This window comes from Eucalyptus grandis, chromosome 2, assembly GCF_016545825.1.
Source record: "Eucalyptus grandis isolate ANBG69807.140 chromosome 2, ASM1654582v1, whole genome shotgun sequence".
In the NCBI taxonomy this organism is placed as follows: domain Eukaryota; kingdom Viridiplantae; phylum Streptophyta; class Magnoliopsida; order Myrtales; family Myrtaceae; genus Eucalyptus; species Eucalyptus grandis.
In genome coordinates, this window is record NC_052613.1 from 13,696,270 (window position 1) to 13,716,431 (window position 20,162).

A 20,162-nucleotide genomic window follows, 5' to 3' on the forward strand; every position below is an offset into this window, starting at 1 on the left:
TATTCCACGTCAGTGCGTTTTTAGTAAAGAGATCAATGATGGAGAGATTAAAAATTAATCTTAATGTCCTAATATTACTATCTAACAAAAATTGAAGTAATAGTTCTTTGTTATTAAACTCGACATCAAGTATTTGACATCAACTTTAATCAGGATCATAGATAGGCATGAAATCGGTTTAAGAACCAAACTTCTGTTGCTGCTGTTGCCTCTTCTTTGCCTCCACTAATAGAAAGATTTAAGAAAGAATAGGTGGTTGCTCTCGGGTAATAAACGCCCACCAGATGCTTTAGGTAGCAAAGTTGCGTCTGCATCAGTTTGAGGGAAAAACAGAGCAAGAAGATAGATGTCTCTTACCTTTACCGAGTAGACTTCCTGGAGCAAACCGGTGAATGGGATGAGATCAATGACAGCAATCCAGCAAGCAAGACCACTAGGTTCAGACGAGCAGGAGGAGAACACTGTTGAGCACGGGGACAGGCATGGGTGATGGTGAATCTAAGTGATAAAGAGATAAGGGAGACAGAAAACTATAAAGGCTAGGAAGACCAAGACTTTCACATACCAAAAACAATAAACAAAGACCAAGACTTTCAAGGATGCACAATAGTGGTTAGAGGAATTGATAAAAAAATACATTTCGTCCACAAGTGCTTGTCTTGTAATAGTTGGAGAATATCCTCAGATATTTGTAGTTTCCACAATCATATATTTATTCATGTACATAAATCATAAACTTAAGAAGACCAAGACTTTTCGTTAGACAACTACAAGTCATCAAAGATGGCTAACTTTCTCTATTCAAAAAGGAAAACAAAAGCACGTGCTTTGAGCTAAACAAGAAAAAGGGTTAGGCACAACAACCACACCAAACAATCCATTAAGCAAGTTGCTTTGTTTCACTCTGGCCATGGTAAAGGAGTCACAAATAACCATCTAATAGTATGATCTACTGGAAATTATGGTCTATGCATAAAACTCATGAACAGGAAAATCGTGTTCAAAAGGACTAGCATTCTCCTATTAAGCGGCTCCCTATCATTGACTACTACCTCAGCACCCTTCAGCAGATCATTGCCACCCATCTTGCTGCGAATTTTTAGCACTGTCATTGCCGCATATATCAAAAACTCAAGAAGTCCAAGACTTTCCAAGATGCAAATTGGCTTTGTTACTTCACTTTTCACATGGCTTTTTTTCCTCGTTTGAATAAAATATTATTTGATAATCGTCATTGATTGTTGTTCTCTTGCTCAAAACCAACAATAATGTTCGTCTAACAGCCACTGCCATGCCCGTTGGCGTCAGCACCACTGCCAAGGCGACTCATTCCAATGCTGTTGCCACCATTGCAGCCGGCGAAACTAGCCAGATCAACCATCACATCCAATTACCATTAATTACCTAATGCTTGATTAGAGTGGAATTCACAACATAAAGAATGAATTCTAGGATTCACGATTTCTCACTTGCATCGTCAAAAGTTGGGTTCCATGTGAAGTCCACCTCATCCAACAGTGAATAAACCTATTCTTAAAGGCTTGACTACCTAATTGAAACTAGTAAGTTCTTAGCATATCTTTTTTATTTTTTAATCTTTAAAGGATGAACAACCAACTACACCACCAATCAAACGAGGGCTGATATTTTACAATCTCAAAGCAGATGGGCAAGCTGAGAAGAAGTCAACACATTGCAGTGAAGATTTAGCTCAATATACTCAACTTCTTTACCTCAAAGAAAGCAACTTTCATCCATGCACTATTGTGCTATAGGAGAAAAAATTGACAACGGCACCCACATTGGCCCAGCAGAAAGCACCAATAACCACTTTAACTGAACGAAGACCCCACTAGCCACAAATGCAAGTTTATCATTCACTGCACAAATACATATGGACAGCAAGCTACTAGGACAACTTAAGCACGCTTCAAGCATAACAATGTGACAATCCGATATGAAATCATATTGAATCCAAAGCGTCACTTTCTTACATGGATATACATACCGAGGAGGTCCAATTACGTACAAGTAACACCAAACAACTAATGGCTTTACTTGACTCGAATCAGGGCAACATGTAATACCATCATCTTTTATATGTTTCAAGCCTTGAATTGCCCCAATTTGATGGAAAACAAATGTAACATCAATTCGGCACAACTAGAACACTACCAAAATGATATTGAAATCCTCACAATCCCCATGTGAACAAAAGCAGCCAGCAAACACCCTTATTATATTTAAGGCTGGAAACGATGACAATTTGATGAGCCATCAATATCACACATGCCCATCTCACTATGCATATTTATGCACCTCAAGGACTATGTATATAAAGTCATACGTAGGTCATCCGTACCAGAACTTCTCACGTCCAGCAGCATAGAGGAGTAATACCATGTACATCTTCAACTTCAGTTAACACAGCAAATGCACGCATGAACAGCGAACATCAAACGCACGTGACCCGCATTTGACATACTAAAAGCACACATAATCGCATTTCTATCAACTTTATACGAGAAATGCAGTAAGAGACGAGCAGTGCAACTTCAATGGGACATCAAAACGTTGGTAAGCAGAATGCAATAGGAATTAACTATCTATGACTGAGTCAGGCATTCTGTCGAACAGGTAAAACGCCTCCCCGTTAAAGAACTAATATACGCCATCTTCAAGCAGCGATTCGCATCAGTTATTACCATCAGCAACAACCAAGGTCCAGGACATCAACAGAAACCGAGAAGGAGGAAAGTCGATGAAGAAGCCTCTCCTCTGGAAATTCAAGAAAAAAACAGAGAGCTCAGCTCGATTCATTGAACCGAAAGCCGAAAACCATAGAAAGAGAGCGAGAGGGCTAAGCTCTAGCGATCGAACGGCGAGGAGCCGAGTAGAAGGAGCCGTTGTCGTCGGAGCAAAGGCCGAGAGACGTCAGAAACTGAGCTGGAGCTCTGCCGAACTCAGTGCTCTCCCTCGCTAAAAGTTCTTCCACCATCTTCCGGCGGCTTTTGTTTTGCACTGAATCCTTCGACAGAAGTTGTCTTTTGGTCGACTCACCGTATGGTCCCATAAATTGTTGTTAGGTGATGATGATGACTCATCGTGATCACGCTAGAATATGGAAGGAGAGGGAATTATAAAGATTACAAAGTCTGTCATTAACTAAATCTAAAGAGAGCCATTGTAATAACTCATTGTCCTCCATACCTGATTGTGTGTTTTCGCACATAATTAGGCCATATGTTTCGAGCTCATGTGAGCCCACATCGATATCAAGTATATCATCTATCATTTTTTTTCTCAAGATGAAACTAGATATTTCGAATAGCCCGCACTGTATTCGAATGCAAAACATACTCGTTCATTTGAGTAGGCTCAAGAGCTAAAAAAAGAATCGCCGATTGAGCTTATCTCAACCTAGCCCAAATAAGGGAAAACAATTGGGTAGGCCTGGGGCCATGACTCTTCTCTTAGAGCTTGGAGCTACCAAGACTCTCCCGACATTGTTTTATTGTTTGCTGAATGCATGACTTGAAGCGAGTCTAGGCAAGCAACTTTCTTCATGGGCACTAGCTTGCCCCAATGCTGTTATTCATAAGAAGAAAGTATAATAATTTCCAAAATCTTAGGGCGGAATGGGTAAGAATTTTGATGGTCGATGTCCGACTTGGTCCGTTTAGGCTCGCCCATTCAATAGTTCTACAATTAGTGAGTGTTGTCCCAGCCGAACAACCTTCTTTACCTTATTACCCGAATTGTACGTCAAGTCCCAGTAAAATCGGATCCATTTTCGGATCAAGGCCCAAGAGTTGGGGCTATCTATCTAGGCCCAACATGCCAACGACAGCCCATTCAATGCCTTTGCGGCATGGTGTTAGGGCTTAATACTATTGCAATTGTTAAATTCAAGTTGAATCCGCATTTAGCACTTGAGCACCTGAAACATTTCGAAAATATATGTATAAAATCTTCCTTTTTTCTATTAAATTTTAACTTCTATTTCACACTACAGAATTTGAAGAAGGGGCTTGTCTGGCTTTTTCTTATTTGGAGTCTACTTTAAATATTAAGAACAATCAACTATGATGGATCCCTCTTATGCTATATCAATATTTTTGGCGAAGAGAAAAGAAGAACAATGTCATATTATGGATAATGAAAAGTTGACTTGACATTATTTTTTGGCATACACAATTTTTGAAGTTTCGGAAAAACCTTTTATTTTATTTTCTTTTTTTGATAAGGGGAAATATTTCAAAAGTGATTTTAACCTTAACGAATGATATCCCCGACTTATATACATGCTTATATCATTAATTTACATCTATAAATTAGTATATCACACAGTGTTGTTCGAAAAATCAATAAATCTAATTCATCAACGACAAATATTTAGGTATTCTTAAAACATTCCTTATTCAACTCAATCATGTGAAGTACCAACATATATTGTAAACAAAAAACAAGAAGATTCGTAACACTTTGTATAAAGGCATCTAACTCGGGTTGACCAGATGAAGATAAGTGTATTGAAGACGTCTTAAATTCTTATAAATCGTTGAGAAAAAATTGCTTTTTAATTGCATAAAAAGTGAAACGGAGAAAAAAATAAAAGGAACAATTTTTTTTTTTTTAATGTTAATCGGAGTTCACCTCACTAAGGCCCTAGACATTTCTTTAATGCCCCAACTTTCGTCGATCACAATCATCAATATAATTATCTCGATAGAATCACAATCACCGTATCGTACTCTTCAAGTTCAACTAAAAGATTAATATATGGCGTGTGAGATGAAAATGGGAACAAAAAAATATCATGGGATGAGAAAATCAAGTAGCCCACAGTAAAAATTACTTTGTCATGTAAAATAAACAATTACAAGAGTAATCAGACATACACATTATACACATACTCACCCGACTTCAACCAAAAATCTACAAGACATACCAGGGCACTTCCCATTGCAAGCCTAAAAAATGTGATTGTTTTGATGATTTTGTTTTTCCTGAATGACCCTAATGATAATGCTAATGCAAAACTATGGGGGATCGCCGATCACCAGTGATTGTGGCCTATTGGCACGAGCTGATATTTCACGAACGCGAGGACACAAGGATAACCCCCTAGCGATGATGGCGCATGAATCTTGTCTCATCCGTGATGGGAGCTCTGGCAGCTTGGTAGGGTCATAATGACGAAACTTGCCTACCATATATAAATGGTTGTGAGTAGTATTGGATAACGGCCTTCTCACAATCTTATATCAAAATACATCGTGGCAAATGTGAGGCTTTCATGATGACTTAACACAGTGGCAAAGCATAGTCTCCCTGATTGCTCCTCTTTGCCTTTCCTTGAAAACGAGGAAAAAAAAAAATATGTGCTCTGAGCTGGTGTGGGAATTTGAATAGTAGAAAGATGAACTTTGAACTTTGAACTTTGACAAGGAAGTCAGATTTAATGGATTATAATCTGCAGGTTCATTCAAATTTAATTGTCATATTCACTAAATCGAAAACACCTGTTTTAAATCCTTTTTTTTTTGCATCTTTACAATAGCTGCTGTTGTTGGAAGTAAGAAAGCTTATTCATTTGACTTTGAATATTGACCTCGATAGTTGACATCATGATACAGATTAATCTTTTTGAGCATGTCACCCAAAAAACAGTTTAGAGCATATCACTACACCTATCAAAATAAATTGCCTTTTGTTTTTCTTTTGTCAAGTTGCAAAAGATGAACATAAGCACATCATTTGCCTACCTCAACAGTGTTTGCTAGCCCATGAAGTGTTATTTGTTTTGAGGAATAATCACTCATATGAAACAAAGGTGCACTAGCTGTACCCCATCAGCATTATAACCATTTCATTGTGTTCTTCCTTATCAAACAAAACAGAGCAACCTAAATGTCTAGCTAGTTTGAGGCAAATTATGTGAAGCTTGTCCATGGAAAAACGTGAACTTTTTAGCATCAAATTGAGGATTCGTAATAGAAATGGATCCTGGAGCAGGAGCAGGAGTAGTAGCTATATGACAAGTGTGGAAGAAGAAAGAAGTCCAAAGCATTACCTGAAGAATAAAAACTAGACATTGCAGAGAAATCTTCTTATTGAATCCAAACTCAATCAACTACAATGAAAGGGATTTCTTGGATGGGGTGCCAACAGTCACCACTATGAGTTTTGAGCATCAATCTTTCAGAATTTCACATTGCATTATGATGAATACTTGGAGCAGGGAGCAAAGCCATCCTCTGGCAAGTACCAGTAACCTACAAAAGATAGCTGTTTGAGAGAGGAGAGAGAGACCACTTGATAATCTTTCCATGTTCCTCATGTTTCTCATCCAAGGAGAAATCAGAGACAAGGGAAACAGAATGCTCCATGCTTCTTACATCCTCCACCATTGATAGTCTTTCCACAGTCCTCATATTTCTCATCCAAAAGTCTGAAACAGGACGAGCAATTAGTCCTGAATAAAAATTATCTTTCATGCATAATGAACAACTACAAGAGTGATCAGAACAAAATTATATGCACACCTAATTGACTGCAACAAAAAGTGAACCAGGATACCCTATTGATGAGATTTTTTTTTTTTTTTTTTTTTGGATTGCTGGAAAACTCTTATGATTATGTTAACAAACAAGTATGGAAGACCACTAATCACTGGTGTTAGAGACTTATTGGCATGGGCTGATATTTTACAAAAGTGAGGTCAGGTGATCGAATGACTTGGTACGAGCTACTAACTCTTAAGACTGATTGCCTACACCTGCTGGTATATCTCAAATGCTTGAAATGCAGTAACCATTAAACATAAATCACTTGATCCTAGAACTGTCACTACATAAATCACTGTCATGATTGGGTGGACAAAAGGCAGGGTTTGTAGATTAACCTGAGCTAGGTTTTGTGAAGATTAACTAAAGCTCTGGCAGCTTAGTGGGATAACGATGAGACTTGCCTACCCAAGATAACTAGGTTGCAAGTGGTATTGGATGACGACCTTCTTGCAATTTTAAATCAAAATACTTCGTGGCAGACGTCAGACTTTTAGGATTACTCAACAGAGCAACAAAGCATAGTCCCCTGATTGCTCCTCTCCACCTTTCCTTTACAACAAAGAAAATGAAAATGTTCTCTGAGATGGTGTGAGATTTAAATAGAAGAAAGATGAATTGTGAACTTTAACAAGAAAGTCAGATTTGAATAGATTATAATCTGCAGGGTTCATTGAAATTTAGTTCTCATATTTGCCAACTTGAGAACCCGTTTTAGATCCCTTTTTTGCATGTTTACAATAGCTGTTATTCAAAGTAATAAAGCTTCTTAATTTGACTTTGAATATACACCTTGATAATCAACATCATGATAAAGATTAATCTTATTTAGACCTTGTCACAAAAAAAAAAAAATTAAAGCATATCGATGCACCTACCAAATTAATAGCTTTTTTTTCTTTTGTCAGGTTGCAAAAGATGAACACAAGTACATCAGATGCCTACCTCGACATTATTTGCATTTGATTGGCCCAAGAGATTTTGCTAGACACAGATGACAGTGGGATATTCTGCAAAACAAGCACAGTAGAGAGAATTCAGGTCAATGAGCTAGGGCATAAGAAACAGATATTTGGAAGAGAGACGATTTTGATATGAGAGCAACGATTTTTCATGACTCTCACACAAAGCATAGTGCATTTCCATTTACAAATTCTTTATGTGTCATCCAAGTGCAAAGATAAGCAATTTTTGGCCATCACACAAAATTCTAGATATATAATCAATATAGACAAGCACATTTGACACATCATAATTCCAGCACTGCAAGCAAGTCCATGTATATTTGTTCAAGGAATAGTCACTGGCTGTACCATGTTAGCATTACAACGATTTCATTGTGTACTTCCTTGGTAAACAAAACAGTGCAACCCAAATGTCAACGTTGGACTTTCAGCAGCTGGTTTGCGGACATTTATGTGAAGCATGTCCATGGAAAAACATGAACATTTTAGCATTAAGTTGAGGACACAGAATGGAAATGGATCCTGGAGCAGCAGTAGCTAAATGACAAGTGTGAAAGAAAGAAAGAAGTCTGAATCATTACCTGAAGAACAAAACTTAAGACAGAGGAGAGAAATTTTCCTGTTGGATCTGAACTAGATCAATCACAATGAGGGGGATTTCCTGGATGAGGTGCCAGTAGTCGCCAGCAAGAGAATCCATCCTTCAGAATCTCACATTGAATTATGCGGAATACGTTGAGGGAGGGAGGGAGGGAAGCCATCCTCTGGCAATTACCCAAACTTCAAGCAACTTAGAAAATATAACTGTTTGAGGGAGGGGAGATGGCCGTGAACACCACTTGATAGTCTTTCCACTCCTCATATTTCTCATCCAAAGAGAGGTTAGAGAGGAAGGAAACAGAAGACTCCATGCGTCATACATCCTCCACCGTTGATGGTCTTTCCACATTCCCCATATTTCTCATCCAAAAACCTGGAACGGGATGATCAATTAGTCCTGAATAACAGTTGCCTTTCATGCTTAATGAACAACTATAAGAGTGATCAGACAAACAAAATGATAAGCATACCCACCCAACAGCAACCAAAAATGAGCAAAGAAGACAAGAACTGGGATATTTTGATGGTTTTTGCCTTTTGCTAAAAAACCCTTATGGTTATGTTAACTAAGAAGTATGGGAGACCACTATGGTGACTTATTGGTACCGGTTGATATTCTACAAATGTGCGGTTAGGAGATTCAAATGACTTGGTACAGGCTGATAACGCTCAAGAATGATTGCCTACACCTGTTGGTATATCCGGAATGCTACAAATGCAGTAATCTTCGACCATAAATCACTTGATTCCGAAACTGTCACTTACACAGATTAGAAAAGCTCTTTCAGACTGGGTTTCCTATAAAAATGTAAGAGAGCTAAGTCATGATTGGGTGGACGAAAGGCAAGGTGTGTAGAGTAAACCTGAGCTAGGTTTTGCGAAGATTAACTGTGATGGCTCTTACATTGGAGGAACCAAACATGCCGTTGTTGGGAGTATGGCCAGAAATGAAACAGGGGAGATGATTTACTGCAGGGGTGTGGTGGTGCAAGCTAGATCTGCAAAGGAGGTTGAATTACTTGCTCTTCGAAAGAGCATTGCAGTAGCTAAAGAAAAAGCTCAATCAAGGTAGTAGAAGAGTTGAATGCAGCTGTGGTATACAAGGATATCATCAATTTTCCCAAACACTGCAATTAAAGACTAAAGGACATGCCTGATGGGATTCAAGAAGCTCAAGATCATTTTGCAGCTCCAAATTTTAGTTGTATTTCACGAAAAGCAAATGCTTGTGCCCAGTAGGTAGCTTTGCCAAAATTGGGATCTATATCTGCATCCCCCATCCTTCTTATCACATTTTGCTTATTTCAAAAGTGAGTTGCTGGCCTAAAAAGAAAAAACCCATCGAGTACACACACAACACACCCAAATGTTAGTCTCTGACCTTCAGTGGCTGGTTTCTGGAAATTCTATGAGAAAAAAAATCAATCCGTATTAAGCATTGAACTGAAGAACAAAATATATATTGATGCCTTCAAACCCAAAAACTGACCCCAACCCCAGAAAGCTGACTTTAGGTGGAACAACGAATTGCGGGAGATAGCAAATGGAAGCGAAAGAATGAAAGAATTACCTAAAGAAGGAAAAGTAGTCAACGGAGATAAATCTTTTGTCATGTCTCGGGTGTGATCAATTTCAATTCATTGGATCTGAACACCACCAATGTAGAGGAGAGGGATCTCTTGGATGAGGGGCCAATAGTTGCCAGTGAGTTTTGAGAATTGATCTTTCAGAATCTTGCATAGAAATATCCCAGAATTTGGACAAATCATAGTCTTCCTTATTGCTCCTTCCCGCCTGTCCCCAACAACAAAGAAAAAGAAAATGTGCTCTGAGATGGTGTGGGAAGTTGAATAGAAGAAAGATGAATGATGAACTTTAACAAGGAACTCAGATTTAAATGGCTTATACTGCAGAGCTCATTCAAATTTTGTTGTCATATTCGCCAACTTGAAAACACCTGTTTTAAATCCTATTTTTTGCATCTTTACAGTAGCTGCTGTTGTTGGAAGTAAGAAAGCTTCTCCATTTGACCATGAATATTGAACTTGAAAAGTAACATCATGATATGGATTAATCTTTTGGAGCATGTCACTAAAAAAAAAAAAACAGTTTAGAGCATATCAGTTTACCTACCAAAATATATAGCCTTTTTTTTTCTGTCAAGTTGCAAAAGAAAACATAAGAACATCAGTTGCTTACCTCGACAGAGTTTGCATTTGATCCTCCGGAGAGATTTTGCCAAATAAAGATGATAGTGGGATGTTCTGAAAACAAGCACAGTTGAGATAATTTAGGTCATTGAGTTGGAGCATAAAAAAGAAGATATTTGGAAGAGAAAATACAACAAACGCTGAAATTGCAGAAAAATATCAATATAAGAGCAACAATTCTTCATGATTCTCACGCAAAGCATAGTGCATTTGCATGAGTGGAAAGATAAACAAGTTTTGGGGATGAAAAAAGTTCAAAATATAACATCAAACAGGCACATCCACGCATCATAATTCCAGCACTGTGAGCAAATCCATGCAAGTATTATTTGTTTTGAGGAATAGTCACTTGTATAAAAAAATGGTTGACTCGCTGTACGATGCAAGCATTTTAACCATTTCATTGCGTACTTCCTTGTTAAACAAAACAGAGCAACCTAAATGTCAATGTTGGACCTTCGGTATCTGGTTTGTGGAAATTTAGGTGAAGCTCGTCCATTGAATAACATGAACTTTTTAGTATTGAGTCGACGATTTCAGGATAGACATGGATCCTGCAGCAGCAACAGTAGCTAAATGACGAGTGTGCAAGAAAGAAAGGAAGTCTGAATCATTACCTGAAGGACAAAAATTAGACATTGGAGAGATATCTTCTTATATTACCCGAACTCGATCAACTACGATGAGCTGGATATCTTGGATGAGGTGCCAATAGTCACCACTGAGTTTTGAGCATCAATCTTTCAGAATTTGAAATTGCATTGTGCCGAATACTTGGAGGAGGGAAAGAAGCCATCCTCTGGCAAGTTCCAGTACCCATAAAATGTAGCCATTCGAGAATGGAGAGATAGCTGTGAAGATCACTTGATAATCTTTCCATATTCCTCATAGTTCTCATCAAAGAGATGTAGAGACGAAGGAAGCAGAATACTCCACGCTTGTTACATCGTCCACAGTTGATAGTCTTTCCACATCCCTCATATTTCTCAGCCAAAAATCTGAAACAAGACAAAGCAATTAGTCCTGAATAAAAATTACCTTTCATGCGTAGAGTGCTCAGAACAAAATTATATGCATACCCAATTCACAGCAATGAAAAATGTTGGGATACCCTCTTGATGATTTTCTATTTGTTTTTTTCATTGAAAAATTCTTGTGATTTGTTAACTCACAAATAACTCATTTGTATGCTTAATAACTCCTAGGAATGATTGCCTAGACCTATTGGTATATCTGGAAAGCTCAAAATATAGTAAATTTTACCCTTAAATCACCAGATACTAAAAACCATCACTTGCACAGGTCAAAAAAGCTCTTTTGAAGGGTGTTCCAGTAAAAATGGAAGCAGAGTCACGATCGGGTGGATGAAAGGCACGGTGCCTGGAGTAAACCTGAGCTAGGTTTTGTGAAGGTTAACTAAGATGGGTCTTACATAACATGCCTCTGTTGGGATTGAGGCCGGAAATGAAACAGAGGAGATGCATGCCTGCAGAGGAGGCTGAATCACTTGCTGTTCGAAAGTTCATTGAGGCAAGAGAGTTGCCAGCCCTCCTCTTATAATTTTTCTTTTTTTCTTTAGCCTTTTTTCTTTTGAAAGAAAAATAGAAAATGTAAAGGACGAAATACCCTAGACCGGTCGATGAGGTTAGGTCTTCCTTTGAGACTCACGTGGCCACTTTAAATCATTATTTGAAAGCAAGTATTTAAGCCCTTATTTGAAAAAATGAAAACAATTTAGGCGCTGTTTGAAATAAAATTGACTTCGTTCATTTATTTGAAAAACTGATGGTCCTTGATCTTTATTTGGAATTTTCCTGTTTTATGATGTAGGGAGATATTTATGGATGAGGAAAAAAAGTAGCCACAATAAATACAAAATAATTGTTTTACAAAAAACAAAAGAATGGACTATTTCATTTTCAATTATTAATACAGAATTGAAATAGGGCCAAGATTCCACGGAATCATTTTAGTGAGCTTCAGAAAGCTACTTTCGATTTCAGGTTATATTTTTTAAAAGATGTTTATTATTTTAAAGTATATTCCAAAAAAAAAACCCTTAATATTGCAAAAATTAATTATTTTTTTAATTATTATAATGAGCGTTGTAAATGATGATATGTGATTGTTGAGGATTGCTTCAGCAAATAAGTTAAGCATTTATATCACATATAGCATTAGCAAAGGCTAATTGCACAAGTAATTATTGACGCCTAATTTTCAGTTGACGCTTCATAAAAAGGTAAAAACCGACATTAGAGCTTCCGATCGCGACGAGCTCGTTTCTCAACCAAAAATGTTGTTTTTCATTTCTTTTTTTCCATTGTCACTTTTAAGTCCCAACCATTTCAAAAAAAAATCCAAAAAGTTAAACAGTTGACTTTTGAGCAAACTTTTAGTCAACCATTTGACCAAAAATAAGCTTCGGTTCAAAAGTTAACTTTTCACCTAAAAAGATATTAAATAGCCTTAATTTCACTTTAGTTGAGTCAATTTTTAAAAATTCGAAAAAATTGACTCAAAAATCAATATTTTAGGAAAAGTCAACAAAATAATTGACTTTTTGTTAAATCTTTGACAAAAAAATCAAAAAATCAAAAATCTTGAAAATACTTTGTTTCTGACCAAAAAAAAAGTGTCAATTTGACTTTTGTGTTGAAAATTTCACAAAATTCAATTAAGAACATTGTTTTCCGAATTTTTCAATTTTAGGTTCTAAATTTTAAAAATATATTTTTTATTGGGATATGTTCAGCGAAGTCCTAAAACTTGTCAGAAAGTGCAATTGAGTCCTAAAACTTACAAAAAGTTCAATCAAGTCCTAAAACTTGTCAAGTTAGTTCAATTAAGTCATAAAGTTAACACCATTAGCTTTTTCCGTTAAAAATGCTACGTGTCATTTTTAATTATTTTTATTTTCACGTGGATTTTTTTAATGATTTTTATTTATTTTAAAAAAATAATTAAAAATAAAAAATTAAATTTATTCATTTTATCTAAAAATTAAAAAGAAAAGTTATAAAATTTATTTTTAAAATTGTTTTAAAAAAAGCAGCCCTCTTCTCCCCGCCGCCCATTGCCCATTGGGAGGCGAGCGGCGGTCGTCGGCCACAGGCGGGGGTGGCCAGACGGGGCGAGCGCGGCAAGTCGCCGCCACAGGCGAGCCTCGCCGACCCGGCGAGCCGCGGGCCTCGCCAAGGCGGGCGACGGTCGCTCGCCCCGGCGAGGGGACGGCAACCGTCGCTCGCCCAAGGCGGCGACGTCGCCGGCCCCTCCGGCGATGGGCGCGCGGAGTCCACCGCCCTTTTTTTTGAACAATTTTGTTTTTAAATAAATTTAGATTTTCCTTTTTAGTTTTTAATCTAATTTTAAAGATTTTGAATAAAAATAATTTTAAAAAGCCATTTAAAAAATAAATAAAAAATCATTTAAAATATGACGTCGATTGCGTCAATTTCCGTTAACTTTCTTAACGGTGTTAACTTTAGGACTCAATTGAACCAATTTGACAAGTTTTAGGACTTGATTGAACTTTTGTAAGTTTTGACCTGATCCACTTTCTGGATTTTAGAACTTCTATGAACATATCCCTTTTTATTTTAATCAAAATTTATGTTTTTTTTTTTTTTACAACATTTGGTTTATGGACTATTTCTAATCCTCTTGTTTATTAAATTTTCTGGAATTGCCATGTTGAAAGACAAATTGTCATTTTAAGCCCTAATTAGGGAGTCAAAATCAATTCTTTATAAGTCGTGAATGGACAATCGTTTTCCACTCATTTTCTTAAAATAAGTCCAAATCCGAGATCCTTTTGAGAAATTCACATGAAAGCTTTCCAATTTGAGGAATTTCACTCTATTTAACATAAGAAAATCAAATCATTGAGCTTTAATTGATGAAATTTAGATTGACCCATTTGAGGTTATAGTTCAATTTCATGAATCAAAGTCTAATTTTCATATTAGACCTCGATTCTTTTTTACCTAGGTTTTGTCACTTTAATTCAAGGTTAATTTGAATGCATAAGGTTATCCTAAGCATGGGTAACTAGTCAAATAGGTTTATTACAATATTAATTGAATTCAATTTCAATTAATATGCAGCTACAATTTAGAGCAAAGAATTGCAAAATTGCTCATTTTAGTCTATAATGCCCGATTACATGTACCGATAGTTTAGGTCCATTGTGTTTCACAATAATCATTCAATTAAGTCAATAGAAAGCCCATAGATTGCATTTACAAGATTTAATTGGCTTAATTGGATCAAAATTGGATAATTTATCCTCAAATCAAGTTTCCTCTTTAATTTGATCCTTGAGGGACCAAATTACATAAATTTTGAACCCACAAAGACCGCTTGGACATGAATCAACAAGAACCTACCAGATCGATTAGGAACTAGTCAAGAAGCGGTTGAACCAGCATGAACCGGCCCAATTTAACCACCACCACGGCAAGCTTGATTCGGCCCCTTGCCAGCCGGTTTCGAACCTTTGGCAATCAATTCCAACACCCTCGCTGCGCATATTTTGCTCCCATGCCCTTGCAAGATTTTCCAAAATGGTCCTTGAATTTTGTAAATTTACGATTTAACCCCTAATTAGGCCCTTAAATGTAATTCTCACTTAAATTCCAACTTTTGCGAATCGGACCCATCCGATCGTTATAGGATACATCTTATATGTGATTAGCCTTTTAAAAATTTAATTTGGCCATTAAATCAAGTTTTTGACCTTCAAATTGAATTGACGGCCACGATTCGCCAATTATGACCTAATATAAAAGCCAATTTCCTCCAATTTTCATAGAAGGGCTCATTTTTGCAAATTTTCTCACACTAGAATTGAAAAATCATCTCCTTCTCTCTCCTCTCTTCCGCCTCTCTCTCCTCTCTCTAGCCAAACCGGCTCTTCGTAGGTCTATGCTTACCAACCTCATAACGATGGCTCATCGACCACCGTCCATCCCCCACGGTCCTCCTCTCCTCCTCCTTGAGCCCCTCGCAATCGAAGACAAGATGTGCAATGATCAAAATCTATCCGATCAAGCCAGCCTCCCTTCGGCGCTGAAACTGATCTGTCTTGGATCGGTTTCTTTAGTCGCCTGAACCGATGGACAGCAATGCTGCAGTGGCCGCTTGATCTGGTCCAATCTCATCCTTGGTGAGTCTCCGACCGTCCACAGGTCGGCCTTCAATGACTTGATCTCCTCTGATGCGCCCAAGGCTGGTCAATCGAGGACCGGTTTAGCTTGGAGACGAAATTGGCAGTCCAACTAATCCATTAGCAATCCACGACGATCTGATCTGTTCCTCGGAGGTTCATTCATCCTCTGACAAGGGATTTCATTCGATTGCGTTTAGTTTCGAGGATAAATGTAAAAGGGTAAATATCTCAAATTCGAATCCAATGAGATGAGATCGGCATATCCAATCGAGGCTAGGATTCAAGATTAGATTCATATAATATGCTTGGATTTGACATTGATGAAGTTGTTTGATGGTTTGCTGAGTTTGAAGCTCACTGAGGATGAACTTGAGATTATTTGAATGTATTTAGTGTTGATATGCAATTTTCATACCTCCATAAGTAGCTTAAATTTTGGGCTGAAATGAAATCCGAAATGAGCTTTTTTGGTCTCGATCCCTTCTAGGCTTAGAAATTTGATTTTGAGACATTTGATTTGATAGGTCGCACGTCCCAAACAGAGGTCATTTGGTCCTAAAAACACCTCAGAAACTAGTTGATTCTGCAATAGTTTAGGTCCATTTGTAGTTCTGTTTTTTTTACAATTTTTATTTTCTTATTTTCGTACTGATTTTTATGATCTGATTTTGGAAAAATTTCTCCATAAAATTTGTTCCAAATAGCCTTGAGTATGTCATATATATTTTCTGGATTTTGGAGATATTTTGGTCAGTTAAAATCACTTAAAACCGGCCATATCTTGTTCTGCCCTACACTGATCCAAGTTATATTTTTGTGAAATTGAGCTTGTAGATGAGTTCATTTGACTTCATGATCTTCATAAGTCTTGAAATACATGTTGTGTGCATTCCAACAATATATGATTCGCTTGATTTGCTCATCGTTTGGTATGTCAATTGCATGTTCAAATGCATTTAGATACTGCTGCACTTAATACATGCCATAACAGGTCTCTATTTTGCTATTTTCACACAGGTTTGTGTGATCCCAATTAAGTCTTATTGTCTTCACAAAAAATGTTCTTCATTGTATGTTTTGCTCGTAGAATTTTTCGTTAGATTTTTGCATGTCATTAGGTAAGCAAAATGAAGCATGTTCTGTGATGTTTGTGCTAGATTAGGGGTTATCACGAACATACTAAAACATGTTTGTTTGGGTCTCTTAAAGACCAAATTATGCATCAATGCCTTCTTGATATTGAAAACACATGTTACAAGGTTCGCATTCATATATGGCACATCATGATTGAGCGTCATTTGATATGCAAACGTTATGCACCAATTAGGCTAATCACAACTGAAAATCATTCGGCACGCCATTTTAGTTCTAAGTCATTTTGCAATGTCAATGACTTAAATGATTCTTTTGCATCTTGACCTAAGATTAGATGTTTTACCCAACTCATTATTGCATTCAAATCTTCGTCATACGCAAATCCCATACCATTTAAGCATTGTTTAATCAATCTTTTGAACTCTTAATCATAAATCATATTCTGTATTGGCAATGGCTGACATGCATGCTTTCACGAAAATTGATTTTGAAAATCAAATTGACCCTAATTAAACTCAAACTCTTCTAGAAAGTCATAGGAATCATCTAGATCTTTCCAAACGCCGCTAATTTTGTGCAATTCGCTTGTCATTTCGCCCCTTTCTATTTTTTCCAAGTTAGGTTAGAATTCTAACTTTGTTAAATTCGAAACCCTTATTTTACCTCTGTTTAGTCAGACTTTTTTATTTCTGTATGATTTTTCGGTAGAGATTATAGAATTAAAACTTTAACAAACTATGATTGTTACTCTTTAATCTATGTTGTGGTGAAATTTGAAATTTTTAGAGCTTTTTGATAGGACAAATTTCAGTTGTAATACCATGTTACCCTACTGTTTGATAAAATTTCTGAAGCGACATTAAACTTCATTGAATTTTTAAAAAAAATTATGCGACTTGTTTTAGAAAACTTTCTTAATGAAGTTTGTTCCTTATGATGTCCTGCATGTTGTGTAATTTTCTTAAGGACAAATCATCAATGGGTCTATTTCAATTTTGTTGATTTTTCTTGTCATGTCTGAGATGTTCTGTTGTAAACCCTTGTTATGATTTGCTTTTAGGAGTTTTTAGGATGACTTGCATGTGGGATTAGGATTCATCGTCTTCATGAAATCCATTTCAAATTCTGTAATCTTCATTCTTAAAAAAAAAAAAATGATCTTTTGATCATATTTTCTCCAAAATAGATTTAAAATATCGATTTTGCATACTAAAATGAATTAGGTACATGTGATGCTTCCGACATCAATTGTCTAAAATCCTTTAAATCTTTTGATCGACGTTAGAATTATCATGGTTTGGATTGTATTTAAAATACTAGCAATGCTGTGAGTACATTATACGCAAATCCCAAATTAGTCTTGGCAATTAAATGCGTTTCATAACCAAGATGTTCCTTAACTAAAATGTTTTAAGATCTTTCAAATGCTTGATTTAACATCGAGATTGTCAAGGTTTAGACTATATTTAAAATGCTTGCAATTTCTATGAGTACATGATATGTGAGCCCTAGACTAGCCTTGGCAATTAAATGTGTTCCATAGCCAAGACGTTCCTTTGTCCAAAGGTCTCATCTTATTTTCTCAATGTTTCAAACACATCCAAATCTTTGAAGCATTACATGAACCACACATATGTATAAATCGCTCCATTCATTAGAAATGCATGTGATTGTGATTGGCGCCCATCCATTGAATAAGTGATCCATCGTCAGCTAATTAAAATTGTTTGATTGCTTGAGAAATAAGGCTCAAGGGCCTGCCTACATGTTTAATTCTTAATGATACATGTGAATTTTAGATGTATGTTAGGTGTGATGCCTAATTCCATGGATAAAAACTTAGGATTTACCGGAACACGTCCTAGAGACTTATAAGCATTAGTGGTCATACGAGAACACAAATAGTCACTAATTGCTATAAGTTGTAAAATGAATTAGGTAGGTGTCTAAAGGAACCGATGCATGAATTGCAAAGGTCAACCCCGAGACATGTTAGTTCATTCGTACATGACTCCCTTATTTCATTTGATTGATTGTTTCTCATGCTTTTGTTTGTTTTGTTGCGAACGATTGTTTCTTTCCTACTATATGTAGCTAGCCTAAATTTAGGTTAGGATTAGGTTAGAGCTCGAATATGGAGATCCCTCGAGACTTGAAGACGATGGAAGGTCGATGTCCATTCCAACCATATCATTATACCCATTTTTCCCGATATATGTTTTGGGTTGCTTCATTTGTATAAACACCCGAGAGATGCGAGTTTTATTTCTTGCGCTTTATTTTGCTCGTTCTTCATAATTAAGGAGTTATTTGTTCAATCAAATTTAGTAACAATCATATGTAACCGTGATCTGTAACTATGTGAAGAGGATCATAAATATCTTAAGTGCACTTTTTGTAAAAGTATTTCCGAATCATTTACAGAACTCAACATTCTTATATATTTATCTTTATCTTAACTTTTCAGTAATCTAAATATCTTACAATTTCCGTATTTCAGCAATAGAACTCAATGTTCTTGAAATAATGGCTTGGCAGTAGCAATTATGCCACATCTATAATGAGTTGTGCTACAAACACGGATATCATTTCAACTTAGTTTAGTTAAGTTGGAGTATAGGTAATGTTTGGGACTTTTCAACCAGCCCATCAAGAACACGATAGGAGGAAGCCTTCTCTATTTAGAAATGAGGATATTATTGCCCTAGTGATAACTCTAGCATGGATGTGTATGTGTGGATGCACCTCTTCAATGGTATCATTAGAGAGAGAGAGAGAGAGAGAGTTGTGTATATGCGCACTTCATCAACAAGTTGTTTATAAGACGGGTTAAATTTAGGACAAATATGGAGAGTAACTGGGCAAGTCCATCCTATATAATTGAGGCCAGCAATTTGGTTATGATGGCAACAAGTTTTGAGATACTGTATGAACTAAATTGAGGTCATACCAGTTCTTAAAATTAGGACAAATCTGATCCAGATAACTCAATTTTGAAGTCAAAGTAAGGCCGTCAAATGCTGGGCTGGGCCCGAAAGGCTGGACTTCAAATTGGGCCAGTTGATCAGCATCTAAGCGGGAAGCTCTCACGTGGTTCAACACACAACCAAAATATTCCCTAGTTTATCACGTTGATAGTGATCCGACTCTTGGCCCAACATGAAAAGATAATAATGGCCTGATTGTATAATCATGTTTTGGGTGTGAAATATATATTTAGAAATTGAATATATTAAGAAAAATTAAGTTTCTAAATATTTGGAAACAATTTTATTCTTCTGTGAAATCTAGTCCACATGGCATGCATAATACTGAAATGACTACCTTTTAACAATGACCAGCACTAAAGTAACCACTTTAAATAAAATTTGATAATCAAATTATCACTATTTACAACTTTTAGACGATATCATTTAGGGTTATATGTTGATTGAGAACGTCAACAAACCACGTAGGATTCAAAATTAATAAAATATAGCACGTCGGTTTCTAACAACCCAAATTGGAGTTGGCACTTACGTGTTCTTTAAAAAAAAAGTAGCACTTAAGTGAT

At 36.6% G+C, this 20,162-nt stretch overlaps 1 protein-coding gene across 12 annotated transcripts in view; it reads right to left on the reverse strand.

Moving 5' to 3' along the window:
• LOC108957364 (putative disease resistance protein At3g14460) overlaps nt 1-11,237 on the reverse strand; it is a 45,135-nt gene extending 33,898 nt beyond the window's left edge. For 4 of the 12 annotated variants that reach the window (XM_039307886.1, XM_039307885.1, XM_039307888.1 and 1 more), the window contains exon 1: nt 358-2,260. The gene's annotated coding sequence lies outside the window, so the exon portion shown is untranslated. Of the gene's footprint in view, nt 1-357; nt 2,263-6,059; nt 6,455-6,907; nt 7,122-7,514; nt 7,580-8,115; nt 8,508-9,704; nt 9,929-10,961 lie in introns of those variants that run through there. The other 8 variants (XR_005548775.1, XR_005548774.1, XR_005548772.1 and 5 more) reach the window with 8 other exon arrangements.
• Nucleotides 11,238-20,162: the final 8,925 nt, after the last annotated feature.